The sequence below is a fragment of the Thermobia domestica genome, chromosome 14, assembly GCF_964235325.1.
Source record: "Thermobia domestica chromosome 14, izTheDome1.hap1.1, whole genome shotgun sequence".
NCBI classification, from domain to species: Eukaryota; Metazoa; Arthropoda; class Insecta; order Zygentoma; family Lepismatidae; genus Thermobia; species Thermobia domestica.
In genome coordinates, this window is record NC_137467.1 from 86,062,314 (window position 1) to 86,076,358 (window position 14,045).

Here is a 14,045-nt window from a genome sequence, read left to right on the forward strand (position 1 = left end):
AGTTACACTACGGGCATGTTTAAATCCAATTTCAGCCCCCAGTGAGGATAAAGCACCCCAAGTACCTCTAAGAGTTGGGGGGCAGAAGGTTGACATGTAAAAATGATCAAAAACAACAGATAGGTATACTAGTGTCAAATCCGCTGTTTTGCCTATCGCTGTGGATGAATAAAGACACTCCCGATGTCGTTTAATTACAAATTCAGCGCGCAATAGCATGGGGTGAAAAGAGGTGGAAAATAAAATTCCGAAATTACCGAGATGTATCAAATTCATAGTTTTTGGAATTGCTAAGCTCATTAGTGACAGTCTAGAAGACATTTACGACCAACATTAGGCAAGAACCATCATGCCGTCTTGCTCGAAAATTGATAGGAGCAACGCCGAAGGCATTACTCGCCGTTACTTACTTTATTCAGTTCTTTATTTTCTGACAGGAGCAACGCCGAAGGTGTTGAATAAAGATTGATATAGACTACGTGAGTGTGTGTATATGCATATTCCACCATAACTCGGGAATACTTGGAGCAATTTAAATTAAACTCCGTGTACATGTGATTTACAATCTGGGATGTTTCAAGCTCTACTAGGGTGGGAATAGGAAGGGGTGAAAAAAGAATCAAAAGCAACATATATGAATGTCGAATCCACAGTTTTAGGAGTCGCTAATATGAATACTGATAATCCCGACGCCATTAAATCCAAGTTCAGTCTCCAGTGGGGGTAAGATTTCCTTAGGATAGGGGATGCAAAGGGGGTGACATGTAAAAATAATCAAAAACAAGCGATATCATTGTCAAATCCATAGTTTTTTGGGGTCTCTGAAATGAATTGTAGCATGATACCATTTAAATTCACATTCAGCACTCATTGGCATGGTGGGTAAGAAGGGGTGAAAACTAAAATATCCAGAATGACCGAAAATTGCGTCGAATCCATAGTTTTTTGGGGTCTCTGAAATGAATTGTAGCATGATACCATTTAAATTCACATTCAGCACTCATCGACATGGTGGGTAAGAAGGGGTAAAAACTAAAATATCCAGAATGACCGAAAATCGCGTCGAATCCATAGTTTCGGCAACTGACTCGCTTGAAATAACTTTTGAACATACTTAATATCAACTTCCAGCTGGTTTTTAACATCTCATTTCTATTAAAGATCGTATTCTGTGGGTGTAGGGTGCTTGAAAATTTATGTCAAAAGTAAAATACCTGGACATATTACAGTTTCATTGAAATGCGTATCGTAAGGGATCAGTAGATTGAAATACTTTCCATAAAACTACTCTCAAGATTTTGTCCGATATCTATTAAATCAAGATTCGTAAGACCGAGGGATGAGTGTGTATATTAGGGATAGCCAAATCCGGGTCTTTTACTTTTCGGAATCCGGAAAGTAAAATCGGAAAATTCCGGAATTTAAAAGAAACCGGATTTCGGAAAATTCAGATATCGGAAAATATCCAGAATTCAAAATTCCAGATTTTTCGAATTCCGGATTTTTTCCGAATTTGGATTTTTCCGAATTCCGGAAATTTCCCGCTTTTTGGAATTTTCCGAAATCCGTAAAGTAAAATTTCCGATTCCGGAATTTTTTTTTTTTGGAATCCGGATTCCGGAAAATTTTGGCCATTCCTCGTATATATACTTTTTGCAAATTTCTGCCTTTTTGAAAGCGTGCCATGGAGCTAGCAGAACTTTAATTCGAACCTGTTACTACTGTATAGTAAAGTGGAAACCTAAGAACAAAGAATAGTACACTCTCTGATTATTCCTCTTTTGTTTTGTTTTCTCTCTGACGTAATCACATCTTAACTAATGTGGTAATAATTGTTGAGAGAAACAAAAACTGATCTCACGAAACCATATGTTAACAGAGTAATGTACAGGCTTATTTCCGTTTCATTGTCCTCCAAAATAAAAGTGGGTAGAATACTTAAAGGGGTGAGAAAAATTCTTTGTAAAATCAGATATGTTACCTAAGATTTGTCAAATGGCTTCCACAGGCTACAGTAGTTAATTACAGGAAGATTCAATACTCTTTGTTTACAAATTTCCATCGTAAGTGTTAACTAAATACAGTATTTATAACTTGCTGCAACACTGTGAAAGTGACTACGGTGTTATGTTTATATACATATACAAAATATGTAAACACATAAGAATTCCGTAAAAGCAATGCTAAGAACAAATCTAAATTAAAGAATTAAAAGGTCTCCAAGAAAAGATCTTGACTTTCTCCGTAACAGTAAATGATGTAGAATCTTTTGAAACTTTTCGATTATTTCCCTCTAAATTAAGATAAATAATGATCACCAGCAAAAGCCATAGACTGATACGCTTAAAGTACTGGTAAGAGTGTTGAATAAGAAATACTGAAGACTAAAACTTAGAGAAACAGTGCAAATAAAATGAAAATCAGCTTTACTGATAGTAACAATTAGTTATACTAAAAGAGGTTAAACGCAACACATTTTCTTGAACCGACCTGACTATTGAGATGCGATGATCATCATTCAAAAGTAATACTCGAGGTCATTACAGTCGCTTGTGGGAGGCGGATTCCCTAAGTTAGATATTTCGAACTGACCGATGTATAACATGCGTTATTACAATAAGAGAAATCGTAGTGAGGGACTTCCGGAATTTTTTCGAATTCTGGAATTTTCTAAATTCCGGATTTTTCCAAAATCTTAACTTTTCTGAATCCCGTATTTTTTCCGATTTTACTTTCCGGATTAAGGAAAGTAAAAATTCCGGAATTAGCCATCCCTACCTGCTATCACCGTCTTTAATCAACGTCAAGTTACCTGCCACCTACTTTCCCTCTTCGTGTGGTTTACTGACAAGTGAAGCAGTGAAATGTGATCTCACAGATAAAAGTGACACCTCCTTTTTTTTTAATTAAAAAATCTATTTCTGTCTCCCTTTGAGATAGCTATACTTCCGTCTTATATTGTTTTGAAACGATAGACCATTACAGGGACGGCGCCAGAAACGCTTGATGGGGTGGGCGGAAAGAGGCGGACCTAGTTGCTGGGTGGGCGGACAACGAAAATGAGAACTGGGCAATGTAGACATTTTTTGACAATAATTAAATTTCAATTTTTATACTCTTTAGTTAGCTAAGGCTCAGACCGAAATAGGGGAGAAACAAGGATGTGGAACATCTGTGTTGGCCTTATAGAAGGTGCCATTCCAGCATTCACCTGGTAAGACTGAAGAAATGCAGGACTTAGGATGGGCTGCGGGAGTTCGTGGCAATATGCTCGACCTACCGAATTCCGCGTGGCACACACACTACCTCTACTTTCAGCTTTTTAAATAATAATAACGGTGTGTTCTGTGTAGTCGAAGAAGTTCAAGACTGCTTTAACTCCTCTCCCTCCAAGAATGCACATGAATGCATAGAAATAAAAGAAGGTTCAAACAACGCAGACTAACAGATAATACTCTACTTTTCGTTAATAACATAAAATACACAATAAGTAGGTAAAGTAAAACAAGGATAAAATAGGCTGCTGCAAACATTTTTATCTTTGAAGTATTTATTACAAGAAAGCAAGAGACAAAAAATATAAATGAGTAACTTCAGAAGCAATGCTGTAGTCTTCGCTCTTTCCAACATCTAGTTCATTTTCACTTTCCTCGAAATCGAACACTTCAAATTGCGAATCCTGGTTGTCACATGTATTTGTATTTTTTGTCTTTTTCCCCATTGAAGAAGAATGATTATCACTAACATCAACGGATTGAAAATCGCGCTTCTTTGAACACGAGAAAGACACCGAGCCTGAGAAGAAATCGCTAAATTTTTTCGACATATTAGCTGAACAAGCACCGACCGCCAAGACTTCTGAACGCAACAGAGATCAACTCAACAATGCTATAATAAGGGTTTTTACAAATCTGTTTAATGCCACACGGATAAGACATGTGGTACATTGCTGTAAACAATTGCAAGTTGGAACCCTCTTATAAGAAGCTATAGCGCCAACACAAAGCAAGGGCGCCGATTTCTCTGTAAATTTGGGGGGGGGGGCATTCAGATGCAGAAGGCATGCATGAGGATTTTAAGACAAATTGAATTCAAATTATGCCAAATATTGTACATTCATAAATAAAATGCGGGGGCGCACATGGGCTTTGGGGGAGCCCGGGCCCCCTTGGGCCTCCAGGATCGGCGCCCTTGACACAAAGCACTACTGTCCTCCCTCTCTTTCTCAAAATTAGACAATAGATAATACTGGCCAGCTCTGTCCATTATTTAGTTGGCTTTTTAGAAAGCGCTTTTTTTTTTTTTTTCAGTGCAGCACATACAAACACTGGCGTTTCAATAGCACGATTGTGTGTGTGTGTTAAACTTCAATTTATTAATCACGACTTTTGGCATCCATTATATTACTACAAGTATCTGTCCTAAAATCATTGTCCATTGCAGAGTTAAACAGAGTCTTAGAACCTATTACATTACAATCGAAAGTAATACCTATTGCTTGTGAAGTACAGGATGTCACCTTCAGTGCCGGATTTGCGTATAAGCTAAACAAGCTATAGCTCTCTTGGGGGCCCCAAAAATTTTAAAGAAAAAGTGGCTATAATTTCATTTCCAAATAATAAGAAAAAGCAAATAAGATAAAACGCACATACAACAACGGTGTTCTGTACTGTTATGTATTAAACTCTCATGAAGCAAGTAATAGGGCCCTGTTTTCCAACGCGCCTGCAATGGGATTTCTGTTGCCCCGTCCCGCTTATAATGGAACCCTCGTTTCCCAGCTCCGCTTGTAATGGGGATTTTGTTTCAGAGCCCCATTTGTAATCGGGACCCTGTTTTCCAGCCATTACACTTAGCTATTTTAATAAGACTTCACAGCATAAGTGATACAGTATCTTGTATGCGGATAGAACTCTAGTGCTACCCTTTCTTGTACTATTTGGAATTCGACAAGAAATTGAGTCTGGTAACAGTGGATGCTTAAGAAGAAGGCATAAAACGACAAGCTCGCGAAATAATAGTAAAATATAAAGGAATTACAGCCCTAAGCGGCAATAATCTTTACATCGCGAAATTATAGCTATTTTATTTCGCTGTACGTAAGTATGAAAAGTAGTTTGCAGAAGTATTTTCATAACTTTCAGAACTTGGCACTGATTTTCATAGTGATCTATAGAGTTGAGTTGATTTTGAGTTTAACGTCCCTTTCAGCAGCGAGGCTACATGAGACGGGACCTACTGATTAACGTGGAATCCAAACCACATGAGCTCCCACCGGGAATCGAACCCGGGTCCCCCACGCCAAAGGTGCGTACGCTCACCGCTTAGCCACGGAGGAGCTCATATAGTGATCTATAGAGTGCGATAATGGATCACTAAAGGCAGGGGCGGATCCAGGTGCGGAGAGGTCTACGATCCCAGTTTTTTGAGTGACAAAAATAATCGAAGCCATTACTTACATATTTTTGAAAGTTTAGAGTAAACTCACGATATATCTATCATAATCTGGGTTTTAGTTGCCCCTTCTCCAGTTTAAACCTTCTAAGTTCGCCTCTGGTTCCAGCGAATTTGTGTCGTATTACACCTTGTGTAATTTTCGAGGGTTGCATTCCATTTTGAGTTACTCCAGTAACCTGACCTGGAAAAAGCTCACACGATTAGTTGAGCTTCAGGCAGTAATTACCAACCCTGGATGATATTTAGACTGTATTTACTTACACGGATCCCTGGAAACATTTCAAACTTTACCAAACTGAATAGAAACAACTTGAAATGAGAAATGATGCGGTCTCCACATATTGTAGAAGCATGGCGTGGAGCGTGGATCATAGTTGGTGCAAAAAGATCGGCAAGGGACTTTATTGGTACCAAATTAAACTACCGCTAATTTTACAAATTTTACAGTTTTTCTGTAATGTATTCAAAACAGTAAGTTAAGTTAACGAAATATACACGAAAACGTATTTACTTAATAGATATGTATTAGGTCCATAAATTACCATATAGCATATATTCAAACAGAAAAGGCGAAATTTTGTCGCTGAAAAAGAATGCTAGAAATAAATTGGCCCCATTATCTTCAATAGCTTAGGGCCCCATCAAACCGAAATCCGGCACTGGTCACCTTTATTCTTCTTCTTCTGTTGCAGGGGTGTCATTTCAGACTTCGCTTGAGTGGGCAAGAACACCAACAACATAAGACTTTCACAGTTTGCACTAGTATATTAGTAGACAATCGATAAAGTATATGTATTCCTCAAAATCTTGCGGGGGGCAATTGCCCCCTCCTGTCCCCCTTTAATGACACCCCTGTTCTGTTGGGGTGGGCGGATGGTTGGGCGAGGCCATCCATCGGGTGGGCGGTTGCCCACCCCCGCCCACCCTTAGCGCCGTCCCTGGACCATTATAACACAGAAAACTAGGCGACTAGGTATTTTTTGCTGTACTATTTTTTTCTCCCTACATTAAGGAACTTAGATACTTATATTTTTCATCTCTCCGAGGTGCTTCTCTACAAAAAGTTATAACATCTAGTGACCGTGCATATACCAAAGAGTTCTAAATGAAATTTACATTTCTGGAGCTTGAATACAATTGTAAAATAATCTCCCCTCCTGCAAGCTACATTCTAGTTCTTTTGCTCCCCGAAATAATGAATTATATAGTAACATTGTAAATGAGATATATATTTTTTTATATATAGGGAAAGAAAAGAAGAGTGTGAGGGCTGTCTTCAATTAAGTTGTTCAAAGAAATCCACCGCACCCACCCACCAATACGTACAGCTCTGAAATGTCAATTGAAAGATGTCTGAAATTAAATTTTAAGAGATAATGATAGTTTAAGGTTAATACATTTCATTGTCCATAGTAAATACAACCACCCAGCAAAAATATTTCGTACTAACCTATGCAGAAAAAAGGACTAGATCTGGGAGAAAAAGTACTAAAATTTTATCTGCTCCCGTTTCACCCTATTTATGACATTTTACGATATGAATAACTTATTACAAGGCTTGCGGCAGCTACCTTTCACCTATGAGTGGGGGAGTGACCCCACAGGCTTGAAAGAACAACTCGTAAATTCTTTATTGAACCTAGAATAATTCGTCTGTTCTCTTCAGCATTTTAATTCGTCTGTATTCAGCTGACCTTTTCCATTCATCACCAAATCCACATTTCAAAATCTTAATTTTCTTTCGACTCTCTTTCGTAAAGTTCAGGTTTGCCGCGATTTATAAAAAAGCACTAGATCTATCATCGCGTTTCCTGAACCCTGTGAATTATCCAGCGAGAAACAACTAACCACTGCCAGAGTTTCTTCTCGTTGGAGTCACCTATGTCCCAATTCCGATCTTGTAAATATCACTGTTGAAAAAAAGGCAGAAAAAAGTTACCAGGAACAATGAAATTTTCGTACATTGCCAAATTTTCACGAGATTCCTTTTTCTCTCCCAAATGTATTTATGAGAAAAGAAGAAGAGGAGAAAAGTACTAGATTTGTTGGTGAACGTAATAGAACAATAAAATATTATAAAAGGTACTAGATCTAGTACGAACGTACTAACGGTGGTCACCCTGCACTGAAGTGAAGGAAGGGACTAACTGCTGAGAACGCGATCGCAGTGGTTTGGAGTCGGCGCCGCTCACGATGCGCAGTCGTTCGTTACTTTCTGAATGGCCCTCGTATGAATCATGAATGAATCATCCAAATGAGAGGTTTGGATGATCGCTTACGACTAATACAGTTATCGTTATTAGTACCTTAATAGCCTGCGATCATTATAAGAGCTGCAGTTATAGTAACAACACAGGGTATATATTGAAAGAACGCTGATATGCTGTTCCTATTTGGGCGTTACTTTGTTCAATCACCCAGTTCTTTAAAACCTTCGACGTGTTATTTTCACACCGGTTACGTGTCAAACCGGTAACATTGGCGTTGGTAATTTACTAAAGTGGTACTTCTGGGGGGACCTTTGACCTGATATTGAATTGTACTAAAACCATCATTTTTGCTGTGTAATTTATAAGGTGTGCTTTGAGCCTGCTTTTGTCGGCCACAATTCACATATTTTTTCGAGTAATAAAACTTAATTTTGTCGATTTTCCTAAAAGCTACTCATTAAGATTCAATTTCCGATGTCCTGGATATCAATTAGGGCATTTTGTGATAGCGGATAGTAGACTGAGGAAAATGTGGGTGAATCAGAAAAGAGCTATAAGTTCTGAAGAAGAAGCAATGACGGGAAATAGACGAGGGTTTTGAAGACTGGAATTTCCGATACGCTGGATGTCGATGAGGATAACGTTTTGTGGTAGCGGACTGAGGAAATTGTGGGTGAATTAGAGGAGAGCTGTAAGTTCTGAGGAAGGGACCAATGATGGGAAGTGGACCGCTGTAAGTTTCAGTTATATAAATATAATTTTCTCACTCACCTGCTTTTAGATTTTAAAATGTTGGTCAAAAAGTGTGTGAATTACGCGAGTAAATACGGTATGTATCATCTTAGGACGTTTTCATTTTTCCATTACACGCTATCAGTATAATAGAGTTTATTAGAAAACTAAATTATTTGAAGTTGTTTTTGAGGAAATTGCTACTTTTGATTTTCGATCAACTAGCTTGGATAAGCTATCTTAACCCCCAGTATTCTTCACTATAGGAAGAAATCACCCAATTTCCTGGGGACTCCATAATAAAGCACTTGAATTTTAAATTCTGAAACATTGAATATCGTACACTTTGGATCTTTGGATGAACGAAGGCATCCCAACGTTATTTTCTTAATATGCTGTATTAATTATATGAAAATCTGTTAAAATATCGTATTTGATTTTTCTCGATGTATCACATATGATTTCCTTTACATGCTACCAGTATAATATCAAGTGTACATTTCCTAAGTAAGTGGCAAGAGCAAAATCCCCACCCTAATCTCTAAATACCTGTAATTCTAGGCAGAACTACGACTACAGAATAAATCATATTTACCTCTCTAAGGTGCACGATTTTCAACATTCGTTCTAGTACAAATCAGCAATTAAGAAAATACTGTTATATTAAATATTACCTAGAAGAAGAAGAAGAAATATCTCCGAAATGACATGGGCTCGGTTGTAGAGCATTTAACTGGGATTTGAAGGAACCTTGAATCAAACCTAGACCAAATAGATGTGTGATAAATAATATCGAACCCCATAAGTGTTTTTTTGGGGATCAAAGAAAATAACTTAATTCTCTTCTTCTTCTTTTTTAAATGGAAAATGGTGTGGGTTCTAAAAATCTCAAACTGAATTCAAATGCGTCCTTGTTTAGAGAGAAAAAACTTTTGTATATAAGCTTCGAATATAATATTGTTAGCTGGAATAGATTTAAGAGTCAAAAAGCCACTCCTGTGCTATATGTGTATTCACTATCCAAGCAAGCGCTAGTGAATTTGGTGCCATAGCTTTGTAATCAGGGCTCGAAATGAGAATGTAATGTAAATTTGATGTCCCACGGTTATGTCCTTTAGAATGAAGAAGATGAATGATTAATGCAAGTCAATTGTTATGAAAGAGTTAGAGCAGGAGCGGATTAACCGATCTGGAGGCTCCGGGCTAAAAGAAAAAATCGTGGTCCCTGCTGACTCCGCCTAATACTTTCCACATAGCACACTACGTCCCTGGGATGTCCCATTTTGATACCAATCATTCCATTCGGTTCCCGGGATTATCGGGACAATGAGAAGACATCCCATTGACGTCCTGAAGGATTCCCATGTAGGATGTCCACGGGACGTCCCAGATGGGACAGGAGGTCCGAGAGAAAACCAATAGACATCCCTTCGTGGTCCCGTTGAACATCTCGTATCCCGGGATATTAGCGGACATCTGGATCTCTCGCGGAAATCCTGTGGATGTTCCGGGAGCACGTTCGGATAATCCCCGGATGTCCCGTCGTCCATTGCGGGCTCAGTCTCGGACATCCCGTGGACGTACTTGTGCTATGTGGGTTTTCTGTGAAAGTAGTCACGAAGGAAAGATTCTTCAGTTGACAAAATTTCTTTTCCTAATAACTCAACAATAAGGTGATCTATTAGAGTACCGACTTTGGCAAGTTGTCAAGTTATAACTATTCTAAGGATAACAACAAGAAGATCCAAATTAATTCATTTGTACCCGAGTTAGTGGGAAAAGAAAATTTGTGAACTGTCAAATACTTACATTTCCGTGTGTACAGTAGGAAATTTAAAGGAATATGTTCCATGCTTTTGGTCATATTTTATTGTATGATGACATCTTTATCATACTTTTAGATAGCCACTGAGATTTTGATCAGAATAGAGACTTGTCCATCTGGTGGCCCTGGGCTACAGCCCCCCTAAGCCCTCCTTTAATCTGCCCTGAGTTAGAGGGAAGAGAATATGAGAAGAAACGAAAGAATAACGAGAAAATCCAAAGACACGAGTCATCCACTACAATACAAACTGACATGCGTGGATCGAACCAGGGACTGCTCGCACCATAAGTTAGCACTCTTACCACTGAACCACTACACCTCCAAACGTAATTAATTTTCGATATCGCTGTTCTAAGACTGAAGTCGAGTTTGAGATTGGTCCTCCCTCTATCTACGCCACTGTTATACGATAAATGAGTATCTAATCATTTAAATGTTGTAAAATTAGAGATTTATTATATAAAATTATATAGGCCAAAACTAAATGAAAATTTTAAATTTTACATCCCACGATTATGCCGACTAGGCTAAAGGAGATGGTAAATGTGGGAAATGAATGCAATGGTGGAATAAATAAAGTAGGGGAACCTAGAGAAAACACACGCACACGGCGTTTGTCCACCACAAAATTCACTTATCGAGAACTGGAATCGAACCAGAGACCCCACGCACTAGAGGTGAACGCTCTAGCACTAAGCCATCGCGGCCTCTATGCCAAAACTAATCTACTGGATATACAATTATTTTAAAGGACAAGAGATGAATCTATACAGAAAGTGTAGCCTTCTCTGGCGGTCTAGTGGCTAGGGAGCGGGCCTTTGGTACACGTGGTATCGGGTTCAATTCGATTCTCGGTGGAAGAGCACAAAAAATAATTTTATAATTATTCATTTTTATTAATAATCTGTCTCCTTTCGCTTAAAGGGCATAATTGTGGGACGTTAAACTAAAAAAGAAGAAAAAACTACATATCATATACAGAAAGTGATAGCGGAAATTACTTAAATGTCACTAGCGGTCATTTCACTCTCTAAGGACATTTTGAAGATTTTCTCATACGTAGGCATTGTTATGAGATTCATTACTAAATGTTATCAGACAAAACGGTGGCCGTTGCTTTGTTCAGGGGACCATTCAAAGGTAAACCCCCCTTCCCTTTCTCCTCATCATTACGTGAAGTAACACATATTATGATCATTAACATCTTGCTTGTTGCTAAGCGTTACATTATCGCGGAAGTGCGCGTGTTTGTCTATATGAGTACATATTGTCTGTCTATCTATCTATTACAAACAATGTAACACAATTATGAGAACTTTCTGGATCAGATAACGTTCTGAATGCTTGCTGCTGAATTGTATTTTCTCCCTTTTTTTCTTTATGAAATTAAGAAAAAAAAAGCTGATTATTGAGATAAGTGAATATTTGCTGACCAAAGGAAAATACTGATCAGAAACGAAATCACAAACAAATAACTAGGATACACCTCAGCAATATTAAGATTGCTTACTCTCTCAATACCATAATATTTATTGCTACACTTGCATTTTTATTTATTTATCCTTTTAATGCAATTCACAGGAATAAGTTCAACGAAATTAAAGAATTTTAAGGTTACTAAAATGCGCAATTAAAATTGAAACTGTGACGAAGGCCGCGGTGGCTCAATGGTAGAGCGTTCACCTCTGATGTATGGGGTCCTTGGTTCGATCCCAGCTCACTCCAAGTGAACTTTGTGGTGGACAATAAAACACCGTGTACGTCGGTTTTCTCGGGGTTCTCCCGTTTCCTTCCAGTTTCTTCATTCCACAATTTCCTTCATTTCTCATCATCACCGTCTCTGTTAGTCTAGCCGGCATAAGAGTGATACGTAAAACTTAAAATTTTCATCTCATTTTCATTTGAAACTGGGATTAAGGTTTGCTACTCTCAAGCTAAATAGTTGTATCGAAAATCCAGCGTACCAGGATAACATGTTTCAGTTCCTTTTGTGCACAAATGAAAATTTTACGTGCACAAACGATGCACTAACTATTAAAACTATTTTGGCGGAGTGGTAAAGGCTGTCACCTATACTAGATACGTCAATATCTCAAACTTTCTTTTGTGTACAAGAGAAACTTTTGGGTGCACAAACAACGCACTAACGACTGCGACCACTTTTGTGTCAATCGAAAGATATGAATGTTTGTCTACACGCCAGCTCCCAAATTAATTTTTGAATATCTTAAAATTGCTTTGTGCACAATAATGCAGAAAAGATTGACACTGTTTTGTTGAAGTTAGACAGAGAAGGATGGCTACTGTGATGGTTTTAGGGCTATCCCTGAAGAATTTCCTTCCGGAGATACGAAATTTCTCCCTGGGACCTTAACTCATATTGTCCTCAATGAAGATTCAAAGCATTTATGTAGTATTGCTCTACATCCAAAGTGTATTGAAATTCCCTACCGCCGAGGAAAATCTGAGATCTTCACTGACGGGTTGTCTAAACGGTTATCCATCGAATTATGTCGCTGTGGGATTATGGACCTCGTGGAACGTTGGTAGAGGACCATCCAATATAATGGACTATATTTTACAGATAAGAATACCTTGACACTTTTTACATGGTACCAATCGCGTATTTAGGGTGTATCGTGTTCAGACCCGTTCCCCAAATAAATTTGTTAGTTTTTCGCATTTCACTTAGGCTACAACATTAACCCTCCTTACCATTTCTAAGAATTTCATTGACTTTCCATTTTCTCATGGTCTTTGTTCAGAAATAATATTGTATTTGTCGAATTTCATTCCATTCAGTTATTTCTGCCCACTCTCACTCAGTATTTTCATCCCTCATATCTGGAAGTGTTATTACGCAAATATTAAAGGAAGATGAACTTAATTAAAATTGGTCGGCATCCAAAAGGAAAAATATAAGTGCTTTTCACATGTGCATAACCCCTCCCCCCGAAACAAAATCCTAAATACACCGCTGCATTGTACTAACGATTTATAATACTGGCATTCATATATGTTTGAGTTACATAATTCAAGGATTTCTATGTAATTTGGTAGTGATAAATATTATGACAATCTATATATATAAAAGAGAACGTACAAAATCCTTTGTCCGCTCATCACGCTAATACGGCTGAACCAATTTCTTTCATTTTTGGGGGGTTATTAGGATTTGGACCCTAGATGGTTTTTATCATATCACTTTAATTTTTAATTACCAGTGTCTTGAGATAATTGACCATTCAAGTGTCCATAACGTACAAATCCTTTGTTATTAGTTCATCATAGGTAAAAATAAACGTATTTATATGCAACCCGCATGACCGTGTCACTCGGCGGGTTAACATAAATGACAGGCGATATACAGCGGAAAATAGCTTGAATCTTCTGTTTAAAATTTTTAAATTGATTTGCTTATTTTTACAGACACTTTTACAATATGCCAGCACCGGGATGACCGCAGCGAAGCGGGGCGGGTTAACATAAATGACAGGCGATATAATGTTAAGATTTACTGCAATCTTCTATGGTTTTTATCATATCACTTGAAAGCGAAAAAGTAAAAATTATCTAAGTAACAAAGTTTATTGCGTTCCGGGGTGACCGCAGCGAAGCGGGGTGAACGCTGCTAGTATTTAAAAAAGGAACAGTGTAAGATTTTCAAAAACAGAAGACATTCTACAACATTTCATATCATTCTTTTTTGCCTTCCATTTGCCGAAAAATGCATTTGTATGAACGAACTGAAATACAGAACGAAGAAAAACATTTGGATTTATAAATGACTACCTTGCACAAGTAATGTAATCGTACTGTAT